The sequence below is a fragment of the Antrostomus carolinensis genome, unplaced genomic scaffold, assembly GCF_000700745.2.
Source record: "Antrostomus carolinensis isolate BGI_N321 unplaced genomic scaffold, ASM70074v2 scaffold5744, whole genome shotgun sequence".
In the NCBI taxonomy this organism is placed as follows: Eukaryota; Metazoa; Chordata; class Aves; order Caprimulgiformes; family Caprimulgidae; genus Antrostomus; species Antrostomus carolinensis.
In genome coordinates this window covers 22080-33409 of record NW_010309975.1, presented here as the reverse complement: position 1 = coordinate 33409, position 11330 = coordinate 22080, and positions in this window count along the sequence as shown.

Here is an 11330-nt window from a genome sequence, read left to right as displayed (position 1 = left end):
GTGGCACAGAGGGACTGGGAGGTGATAGTCAATACATAATAGTTCCTGCCCTGCTACTCCTTCCCTCTCACACTTCTACTCTGCTCCAGCATGGACTCTCCTTGCAGGCTCTAGCTCCTTCAGGAAAAAGTGTTCCATCATGGGTACTGCACAAATTGCAGTGGACACCTGCTCTGGTGCCTGGAGCACCTCTACCCCCTCACCCTTCCTTCTCCTCCTCTTCATCTGATCTTAATATTCCCTCCACTGTTTCTCACTCTTTTTGTTACCTCCTCATCTCTCTTTTCAACAATTTTGCTTTTTTCTTAAATGTTTTCTCAGAGGCACCACCAGTTTCACTGATGGGCTCCTCTGTGTCCTTCAATGGGTTCAGCATGGGGCAGCCCCTGGTTTCATCCCACAGAGGCTGTTCCCTTGTAGCCCTCTGCTGCCAAAACCTTGATATTTACCCACAACACAGTTGTCAACAAGGGAAGAAGGTAAAATCCCATGGCTGGCATTGCAGTTTAAGAATCAGCACTATGACATTAAAATTTTGTCCATGTTAATAATATACACTGAGTGTTCCCATCTAAGCAAGTGCCAACTACTCATCAGTCACTGTTTCCACCCAGCACTTGCAATTGTTTACGCCATTCACCTATAACGGCTCCGAAATCTGAAAATAAAACCAGTATTTTTATGGAAGATGAAGTCAGAAATTAAGATTAATTCCTGAAATTGGATACAAATTCCACTTTAAGGCTTGTAAATGTTACAGATTCAGATAGTTTTGACTGATCAACACTCTACTGTAACTTTCACCTGTCTTGAAAATGCCATGTAGTTTCAATTTCTGTGTTTTAATATCCTTCACAAAACTTTCTTCAGAGAATTTGGCATACTGTTTAAACTAAAAGTAAAGAAATTAAAACATAAACGTCTTATGACAGCTAAAATATATCCCTGCGTATTTGGAATATATCAACAACATATTGTGTTATGCCATCTTTGAATATTGAAATATAAAAATTCAGCCTTGATATCCTTAATCATGCTAACACTGTTTTATAAATATGGTAATAAATATTAAAAGCTATGTAATGATCATGTTGAAAACATAGACTTTTTGAGACACACGGGGTCATTTCTGCTTTGCAAGTCATGAACCTGAAGAGAGACATCACTTAGAAGAGACAAAAGAGGGAAGAGTTTGGGAGCAGAGTCTAGGATTTATGGGATCCATATAGGAACTGTGGAAGATTTAGGTATATAGCTGCCATTTTATATGTCTAAATCTAAAGGTTTCAACTTCAACACCCCATCTAAGACGAAGCCTAACCCAAAAGGTACCTGTGTCTTCGACTTTGAAGTATTCCAGGTGTGGAGACATGCATTTGGGGCATGTACTTAAAGGCCATCTTCTCTATAGGTTTCAGTAACACAAAGCACAGTTCGCAGCTAAAACTTTCAGGTTTTGAAAACTTCTTTGTAAAAGGTGGATTTGAATTTTCAGAGTATGACAAAATCTCACACAAGTGGGATTATCATTTGGCTCTGCTTTTTATGAGATCAGACTCAGCTCCTTCTTCTACTTGAAAAACTATAACAATTTTTACCTCAATACTGCCCTTGCAACAAGTAATCAGGTATTTTAGGAAGAGATGTCCTTCTATTACCTTTTGTTGAAACCAAAAGCTTAAGAAATCTTGATGCAAGGGAAAAAAGACAGCACATATGAGTGAGAATGACTTTTATCATCTAAAAAGTAGACTTTCACTTGAAAAAGTTCCCATCCTGTTCCAACAGTATTTGCCAGATTCTTCCATTTGGCATTCATGGGAGCAAAAACTAAGAGTCCTATCTTGAAATACTCCATGTAGCAGAATTCCCTTTGATGACTTTGAGCTGAATGACAGTTCTCATGTCTCCTAATGATGCTTTCAGCCTTAAAGAATGGTTCCTTTGCTTCAGATATTAGAGCCTTGTGCCAGGAGTTGGAAAGCCCCTTTTCACCTCCTATCATCCAGGCAAAGTAAAGCTCTCTGGGCCAATTCTTAGGGAAGAAGGAACAAAAATGGGTCAAGTATAGAGGGGATGATTTCTAATTCTACTTTGGAAAACCTTATTTGTATTATGTATTTAGAAAGGTGGGAGGACAATACAACTTTATGTATGTGTAAGATAAGGCAGGAGAAATGTGATGGCTGGGATCTTTTCTTAAAATTCACAAAAAAAAAAAAAGAAAATTATACATCATGGTTCTTAAAACTAACAGGGAATCTGTTGTGTTCTGTGACAGATGCAAAATCAATCTGTTCTATATGAATAACATTAAAAAACAAATAAGTCACCTAGCAGCATAGCATATAGTTCATATAGTTCTTCCCTTTCCACTAATCTCTCCATATTCAGTATATGAGCATTTTTCATGTGTAGATTGGTCAAAGAGAAAGCTGCATGTAAAGGATATTCTCATGAGATATATCTGCAGTGGTGAAGGGATCAAGTACTGTTTCCTCATTCCTCTTGAACTTTGCAGAAGGGCAGCTGATAAAGAACTAACCAGATCCAGGGAGATGCCCATTGCTCCACACTCCTCCTGAATTTATAGGGGAAAGTATATAACCTGTGGTTAATTCACTTCTACTATGCTTTTCCTACTACTAATATGTTAGCAACCAGACTATGGTGCCAGGAAAAGCTAGAGGCTGACAGCATTCCTGTAGTAAACACTGAATGGAAGAAGTTTTTGAGTATGAAGCAGCATCAGCAAGAGAAAACAATGCACACACTCATGTGGAAAAATATACAGGCCAGTACATGGAAATTATACTAAGGCTGCAAGCAGAAGAAGGAGAGGAGAGGAGAGGAGAGGAGAGGAGAGGAGAGGAGAGGAGAGGAGAGGAAAAGGATGAAGCTCAGAAAGAAAACTAAGTCTGTGTAATGGTAAAGAGGACTAGTGCATGAGAATCAGGTAGCTGAATAGGTGAAAGATACCCACTGGGAAGCGAATATGAAAACTTTGTTCAGAATGAGAACTAAAAGTGAGGAAACTGGAAGGAAGTCATAAATCTGATGACCTACAAGAATAATTTTATATAGTTGTTTGTGCAGATCATTCTGCATAAAATTATGGACACTTTCTGCTTTGAGGTGTCACAAGCTGAACATTCAGAAAAATCAATTACACAATCATTTATGTACAAATCCATAACATCCTTCAAAAACAAGGAAGACAATTTGAAATAATTCATTTTTGGGTCAGCCAAATCATTGCATGGGAGGACTTATACTGTGTCATCAGGGCTATATAAAAGGAGCACAGAAGTTGCTGTACAACAACTTTGCAAACATTGGTGAAGCAGAGGCAATAGGTGACAGCCAGCTTGCATAATAGCAAAAGAAAAGCAGAGATATGTAAAGCTCTGAAGAGTTACAACAAAATTGATTTTGTTTTGTCTTACTATGGAAATGTAATAGAACTATTTTATATAAAACCAAAGAGTTTTAACCTAAAACTGGAAAGTAGCAGCAACACTATATATATACATATTGGATGCCAAAGAGGAATGGAGGTGGAGAAGTTAAAATAAATAAAATGTCTTCTGTAACAGGCTATTGCAGTTTATAGAATTCTTGCCTCTGACAACTTCCCAAGGTCCCTTGGTTGAATACTGACACACAGAAAATGGAAAAGAGCACTTTTTATCCTAGGCTACAGTTTCCAGCAGAATCAATAAAGCTGAAGGACAACAGAAATATAGTTATCTCATTAATCCACAGGACCAAATTTAACACAGCAAAATATCATCTCTACAAACATCTTAATGAATTTTCAGACACAGCAAAACTGTGAGGATTGGTTTCAGGATGAATTAGTGCTTTTAGAGAAATTTTGAGACACAGTAGAGTACCTTTCACTAAGTATGACCCATCTTGGAAGCTTCCTGCCTAGTGCAAAAATGGAAGGAGGGAGAGATTTGTTTTTGTTTCATTTAAGGCAGTTAATAAACTATGTTTTCTTCTTAAAAAATAAAGGGTAAATTTCTTCCCAGGGTAATAAAAATTCTCTGTGAACTCTGATCTTCCTCTTAAAGAGTGTAAACATATTCATACTTATAAAAAATGTGAGTCAAGATAAATAAGTTACACAGTAGTACTCAATCATTTGCTCTTTATTGCAATTCTTTCATTTTTCTGTAACTCACTTATTTTCATCGTAAGTATACTGGGTCCAGGCCCTGACTCTGTTGTTCTTTACACCTCTGGAAATTAGACTGGAGATGTGATCATAAAACTACGGAAATTAACATCAAAACTGCATGCTTCATCACCATATTTGACTCAGAAACACCTAAAACAGAGAGAGAAAGGTGTATGAATAATGCATAATAGGTATAAGAAGTAGGCAAGTGGCCTTTCCTCTTTTCTCAGCCTAATAGCAGAAGACCTTGAGAACTTGACCTACTGATGAATAGGGCATAAATCTGCTCAGCAGCTATGAATATATGCAATATAGTGCCTTCTAAGGACTTGGGAAATTTCATTGTTCTGACCTCAAGAGGGTCAGTATTCTTATCTCCTGGCAATGAAACATAGTTGAGACTGTTGTCTTGTTTTTTGAACATTAAAGGGTTTCTATAATGAAGCAGGCAAGCCTTAGACAGTATAGACTTCTCCTGAGCTAAAATACATATATCAAGCTCTTGGCTATTCACATAAGAATCATAAATGATGGAGGCTCCATGCTTTCTGAAAGCTTTGGGAAATTTAATGGCTTGAAGGACTCCACATACAGTTTTAGAAGAAACAGCTCCTTCTCACAGTCTTCAACCCTAACCATGAGTTCTAAAGCAGTATTAATAAAAAGTGCAATAAAACATTATCACTATACACAGGCTTCTTACTGTAGACCTTGAGGTAAGTAGTAAATTCATCTCTTTTGTTTGGATAGACATCATAGGAAAAGTGAGTCTAGAAGAACAGTGAATATTTTGGTCAGTTCCCTTCTACAGATGTTCCATGATTCCCTTTTTGGAGACACAGAAGAGATTATAACACTATAGACTATAAGAGAGTTAGAATTCCTTCCTGCAGTTTAAGAATCCTATTAAATGAAGAAAAGTTATCAGAAGAAATGGGAGTATCAGCTGGTCTAAACAACTTTGTAGCAAGCCATTGACTTTTCATATTCTTTTTCCAACACTGGAAATAAAATAAACACACACATTCCATTTTGTATTGGACACAATCTTCCATATGGGTGTTGCTTACATCAACAACAATATAATAAAGGCAAATGAAAGTATAAATATGCTCTTTGTTACATACGCTAAACATCAAATGGAGTTTTAATTTGGGTAGTGATTAGCAACTTTTGCCAAGAAGGAGATAGCAAGGTAGGTGGACATATTTCTATGCATCCTCTAGGGAGGGAAGTAACCCTATGCTATCCCAGTGTTTCTAGGTACATCTGTGATATCTCTCAGCACCCTATATTTCAGGAAGTCAGCCTGTTTGTGAAGTTATTGTAAGGTAGCAGTGGGCATAAGTAAAACACTGCTAATATAGTACTTGGCCAAAAGTAGCCTCCCCTGTAGGAGTTTGTTTATAAATTGCTTTGGTCCACTTGACAAGGTCAAATCCATTCTCTTAATGATGAATCTCATCTGTTCTGGTGCAGAAAGAAATGTTTTCTTTCACTTCTACGTGTGGTAAGAGCTCATTCATCTCTGTATGTTCTAAAGGGAAATCTAGCTACATCAGAGAGAGAAGGAGTATTCAGAGGGCAACTGATGGCCAGAAAGATATATTGAATTCACTTTCCTGGGACAGACATTCAAATGGTAACAAGTGATAGAAAACAGCTCTATATTTCAGCATGATGTGTGTTCTCTCTCTTATGATTAAACCCCCTGTGGGCCATCTGCATTTAATGGCTTAGAACTACTTTGTAGCTGCAGTTTTTTCCTTCCATGGCTCTTATTTATTTGAGAGGAGACCAAACTGCACTCTTAAAAGTGCAGCATGTAGGAAACACTGCCAAAAGAATGAGAACGAAAAGGCAAATTTATGGGCCAATGTTGTTTTAAGCATTTAGCAGTATAAATAGGAAGTGCAGATAAATGTGGACATATAAGTGACTCTCTGTTTATCTCAGTTACATTATTTGCCGGAATTCCAGAAGAGAATTAGCCCAATTAGTTTATATAAGAGTAAATGCTCTGCCTCTGGACTAGCAATTTAGCATATGCATAGAACTGTTTTCAAGTTAAAGCTTACACTCCTCCTTAGAACACGGCTCCCTAAAAAGTTCAGTGTTTTAAAAATAGCAGAATGGACTACCTAACAAAAAACATTCATATAAACTAAGTAATGTTGTTCCAGGACAATTTGATTTAGAGTAGTAAATCTATTATGTATTTATTAGGGATCATATTCAGCTCCCAAGTGAAGTCACTGGCCAAGTTCCCACTATCTTCAATTAGGTTTTGATCATAGAGTTTTTTGAGTAGAGTTAAGGAAATTTCATCCCTTTGCCAACACTGAGTTTTCTGGCTCTAAATATTGAATAAACCCTGAGCCAATGAGTATATTTTCCCCTTTTCTCATTGTATATATTACTTAAGCATTTGCTAAATAATAATCACTACCTCTGATCTCTATTCCATACTTTTTTCTAAAAGGCTCCCAAAATAATTCAGTATTTTACTTACTCTATATGTTTAAGTGACATCTGACAGATTTTTTCCATACATAAATATGCATTTTGTTATATATTAAAATGTTTATGAAGACTAATGAGAAAATCATTATTAATACTCTAGAAGCTGAGTTGTATCACTTTGAAAGAAAAATGCCATGAACAAGTGTTGTGTTGCCATTTTCACAGTTAAAGGTCTCAGCTGGCATGCATTTTTAGTGATTAAAACAAAATAATTTGAGTAAATACACCTGAGTAAATACAGTCTTATACAGATTCAGATTCTTCTCTCTCACTTTGAGGACACTGTTTAAAAAAGCTTTCATTTAAACTGTACCCTTCTCTTTACCAGAAGGGCAAAAACATCATGAAAGTGTTAACTAAGACCTTATTCCACCTACAAACAGTTTGTTAATCATAATCCAACTGGATTTAACAAAAAAAAGGGTTTTGTTTTTAATCAAAAAAAAGGCTTTAACCTTCATAGTCATCCTTCTCCATATCAATAAATTGATCATTTGGGGTGCAGGAGTCTAATATTTTGCAACTACTGTATTACAGTAACAGACTTGGCCCAGCTGTAATGATAGTGGGACTATACTAAACTGTGGTTGGCATTTATATGCAGATATTTTCACAGGAATACAAGGTAGGGAGGATCAAGCCTATTTCAATTCTTTTTAACAATTAAAGGATGCAAAGACCATCATTGTCTCCGTTTTTGAGAGATGAAGTGGACAGCTGCTAGGTTATGGAGGGTTGCAGTAGTTAGAATTAGAGACTGGAATAGCACTCATGTAACAGCATTTTGTGAGCTACCAAGTGCCACTGTATAAGCCTATCAGAAAGTATTATTTTTTTCCTGATCCTATAACCTGTAGTCTTCCAAATGGTATTTTTCATGCTAAAAACATTATTGAGTTTGATTGCCTATACATTGATGGATTTATTAGGCTAGTCTATTGCTTAGGGTATTATTATTATTATTATTTATTAGGCTATTCCTATTGCTATAGGAATAATCGTTGTTATGAAGGTGGGCAGCATGAGCTAAGCTGAAGTTTGCTATTGAGAGTGAGGTCTCAAAACAGTCCTTATTCTTTGAGAAGATAATGGATTTTTGAAGACTCACTTCTTTGGTGAGTCAATGACATCTCACTTGTGGACTGCATTTAAACAAAAATATTTGGTCAGGAACCATGTAATTTTTATATTGTTATTTAAAGAGAGCAAAAACAACTGACAGAAACAGGTCAATATCTCAAATGCATCTTATATGACACTGTTGTGATATGTTCCTTCATTTGCATGCCACAGTAGTATCAGGTTTGGTAAGTTTGTGGTGCAAAGGAGAATAGCCATGCTTCAGGAATTTGGCAGACTCAGTGATCTGACTGTTACTGTGCTTTAACGCTCTGCCCTCATGTTGCCTCAAAAATGCAGGGAACGAAAACATGAAATTCATGACCAGAGAATGTAGAGACTGAATGCTTCTCCCCAAAATTATTCTTTAATTTCCCATCATGTTTTTATTGGCAGTGATAGTCACACACCTACCAGCCCTGCACCTCCAAGATTTACTTTTTGAGTTTTTTATATCCTTCCTTAAACCCATACTGTTCTTGCAAATAGAGATAGGAGAGGTGGCAATAGAATAATTCTTGTGTTCACAGGTCCTAGTGAGATTTAGGTGGGGGAATTTAAGCGAGAGGGAAGGAAGTGATGCCTTGGGTTTAGGTTGTCTCCTACTCTAGCACTGCACCCTGACTCTCCTCCCAGAAGATTATTCTGCCATTCTCAGCCACCATACCCCGATACTCACTGCACACTCCTTCTGTCATACCCACATCTCACATTCAGTGCTTGCCCAGCCTGCTGCTTACTTTGCTTATTTAAAATCTAAAATACGTTTCTTCAACTACCACAACTTTACATTCTTGATATTTCCTTAATAAGGTTTTTTGTACCACCAATATTTCATATGATAATTCACCAACGTGCCACAACTGTTTTGTGTTGCACTGGCAACTAGTTAAACTAGTTATATACTTCAGCTTCTGCAGGCCACAGTGGTATAAAATAAATGGGAACTGAGCTTCATGTAACTCACAGTGTCTTATTATTATGCCATTCAAATCTAAAAAGATCACTGTAGAGTGATAAGGGTGTATTCTAGAGATGAGTGGGTCACTTGTTAATTGATTATGAAAGTTCTGGGGGAAAAAATCCATGTCTTGTCACAGAAGAAACTTCCCCTGGAAACATTTAGGATTTTAGTAGTGTAAGTGTTTTAAATGAGTTCTAACTCTAATCAGGCTGATTTAACTCTGATTTTGAAATATCTCTGATATTTAGAAATTTTTCAATAAAATGCTAATTCATCTGTGTAATTTTGAAAACACTGTAATATTTTATTCTTTGCAAACAAAATTATTAAAATCTATCATGCTATAAATGCATGGTATTGGTCATATTTGTTAAATTATATACTTCATGTTTACCACAGAGTTTACAGTCAAAATAAAATGCCTTTCACATAATGACCTGGAATTTTTCAACACTTGACAGTGTAAAATATTATGATAGTTGAGAAGTGAAGTGAGAAATTTAGTTCATTTCATCTCATTCTCAGCAACAAAAGATGCTTTCGTTGATTTGTTCCTGGGGCATGTAACACTGCTGATTAAACTGTAGATAGAAATCCATCAAGCTTTTCCAACTACCTTTATGGTAAGGAGACTGGGTCTTTAGCTGCTAAATGTAGTGTTGTTTACCACTCATGTGAGTCTGCACAAATATTAAAGAGAAATTTTAATCTGCATAGATAGATTTACATCTGATCAAAAATTTGTTCAAATACAGGCTTAACTTTTCCAAATTGTTGATGAATCAATCATAGGAGAAAAAACTGTGCAGTTCTATGTCATCACAAATTCTTCACAGCAATAATTACGACTATATTTCACTTTCTCTTTTAATGGGATAGGGACTCTTTGCCCAGAAGTTCTATAAATTTACTTCTCAGCATTGCATGATGATCACATATCTCAAACATTAGTTAAAGTACTTGGCAGGAGGGCTGTGTAAATCACCTCCTTTTGTTTTTAGTGCATTTGCCACATGTTGAAACAGCAGCGAAAAGATTAGTTACTTGCACTACGAAATCATTAAGTACATAAAATGAAAGCACAAGAACACAAGTCCTGTCAAATGTGGGAGTATAGTCCAGTGGAAATTAAAATAATTTACCTTTAATAGAAACTAACTCAAATTATTTGCATATACCAAAATGTCTCTTTTCTAGAACTTTCTTCTAAAAAGAGAAACCTACGAATAGCCCTGTTGCCTCTATTTGCACTATTTGTGGAATAAGGAGCTACTCATCTTGGTTAAAATATCTGAGTCTGGCCTTAAGCCAGTGTGGGCCAGATTCTGCCATCCTTACCAGAGCTGAATAGTACCTTAAGCTGGGCCTGATTATGAAACGATTACTCATGTTGTGCTGAGCGGCTTTTTGCATGAATGGGGCCATTGTGAATAAACATTTACAAGTGATTCACAATTTGGCCTATGTGAATAGTCTCACTCACATCAATGCGTCTACTCATGGAGTAAAGCACTACTAAATAAAAGTGGCAGAATGTGACCCTGTTGTAGTACTTGACATCTAACACGAAGATACTTTTTCATTAGCTAAATGAAACACCGCAACCAACAGACTATCATTCATTCTTTGAGACGAGGCTGATGCAAGAGCATGACAAGCTTAATGCAGGCCTGCAACTTATCACACCTCAGGTTTAATGAAGGGTTGAATACCTGTTTGTCTAATGCATAAAGTTATGCTAGCAACATATAACAAATTATTTCCATTGCTAAAATTGCAGACAAAAATTTAATTAGAATTGTATTCCTTTTACTTAATTAAAATCAACAGGAAGATGACATAGTCTTTTATTTTCCTCTTTGATTTTGGAGGTTTCAAACATCTAAAAATTTTATAACGTTTTGAAAATCGATGTTCATTCTTCCCAAGCATTCTGTCACTGCAATAAATTCCTAGCAATTGTTTAATTTTACTCTTGACGTAAAAAGCCTCGTAAGAATGAACTTTTTTCTGAACTTCACAAGACAATAGTAGCAAATTCTGCTATCAAAATAAATAAGTGAATCAAAAGAGCAGCAACAATAAAAATACCTTGAAGTTTGCCAGCTAAGCTTTTGCTTCTTTATCCACTAATGATGCTCTAACTAAAATTATCTGGAAATCAATGTGACATGTTCTAAATACCACACCCTAAAAAATGAATATGTTGAAACTGAAAAAAAAAAAAAAAAAAAAACAAACAAACCACATTTTAGAACTGGAAAAATTTTGATCTGCTGTGAAAATCTTGTACTTCCACCACTTTCATCCTTCTGCATGTGGCACAAGTGTTTATATAAAACTAGTGTCTTCACCTATATTAATAAAATTATTTTTTGCTTGAAATCCTAAGGTTCATTTTACTGCTGTGTAAACAGATCATAAAAAAGGAAAATATAAATTCTAGCCAGAATGCTCTTTCCTAGTTCTTCAAGTCAAAGTTGAAGTTAATTTTTAGAAGGAGAATAAAATTGGGAAACCACTAATTGGAGTATGTAT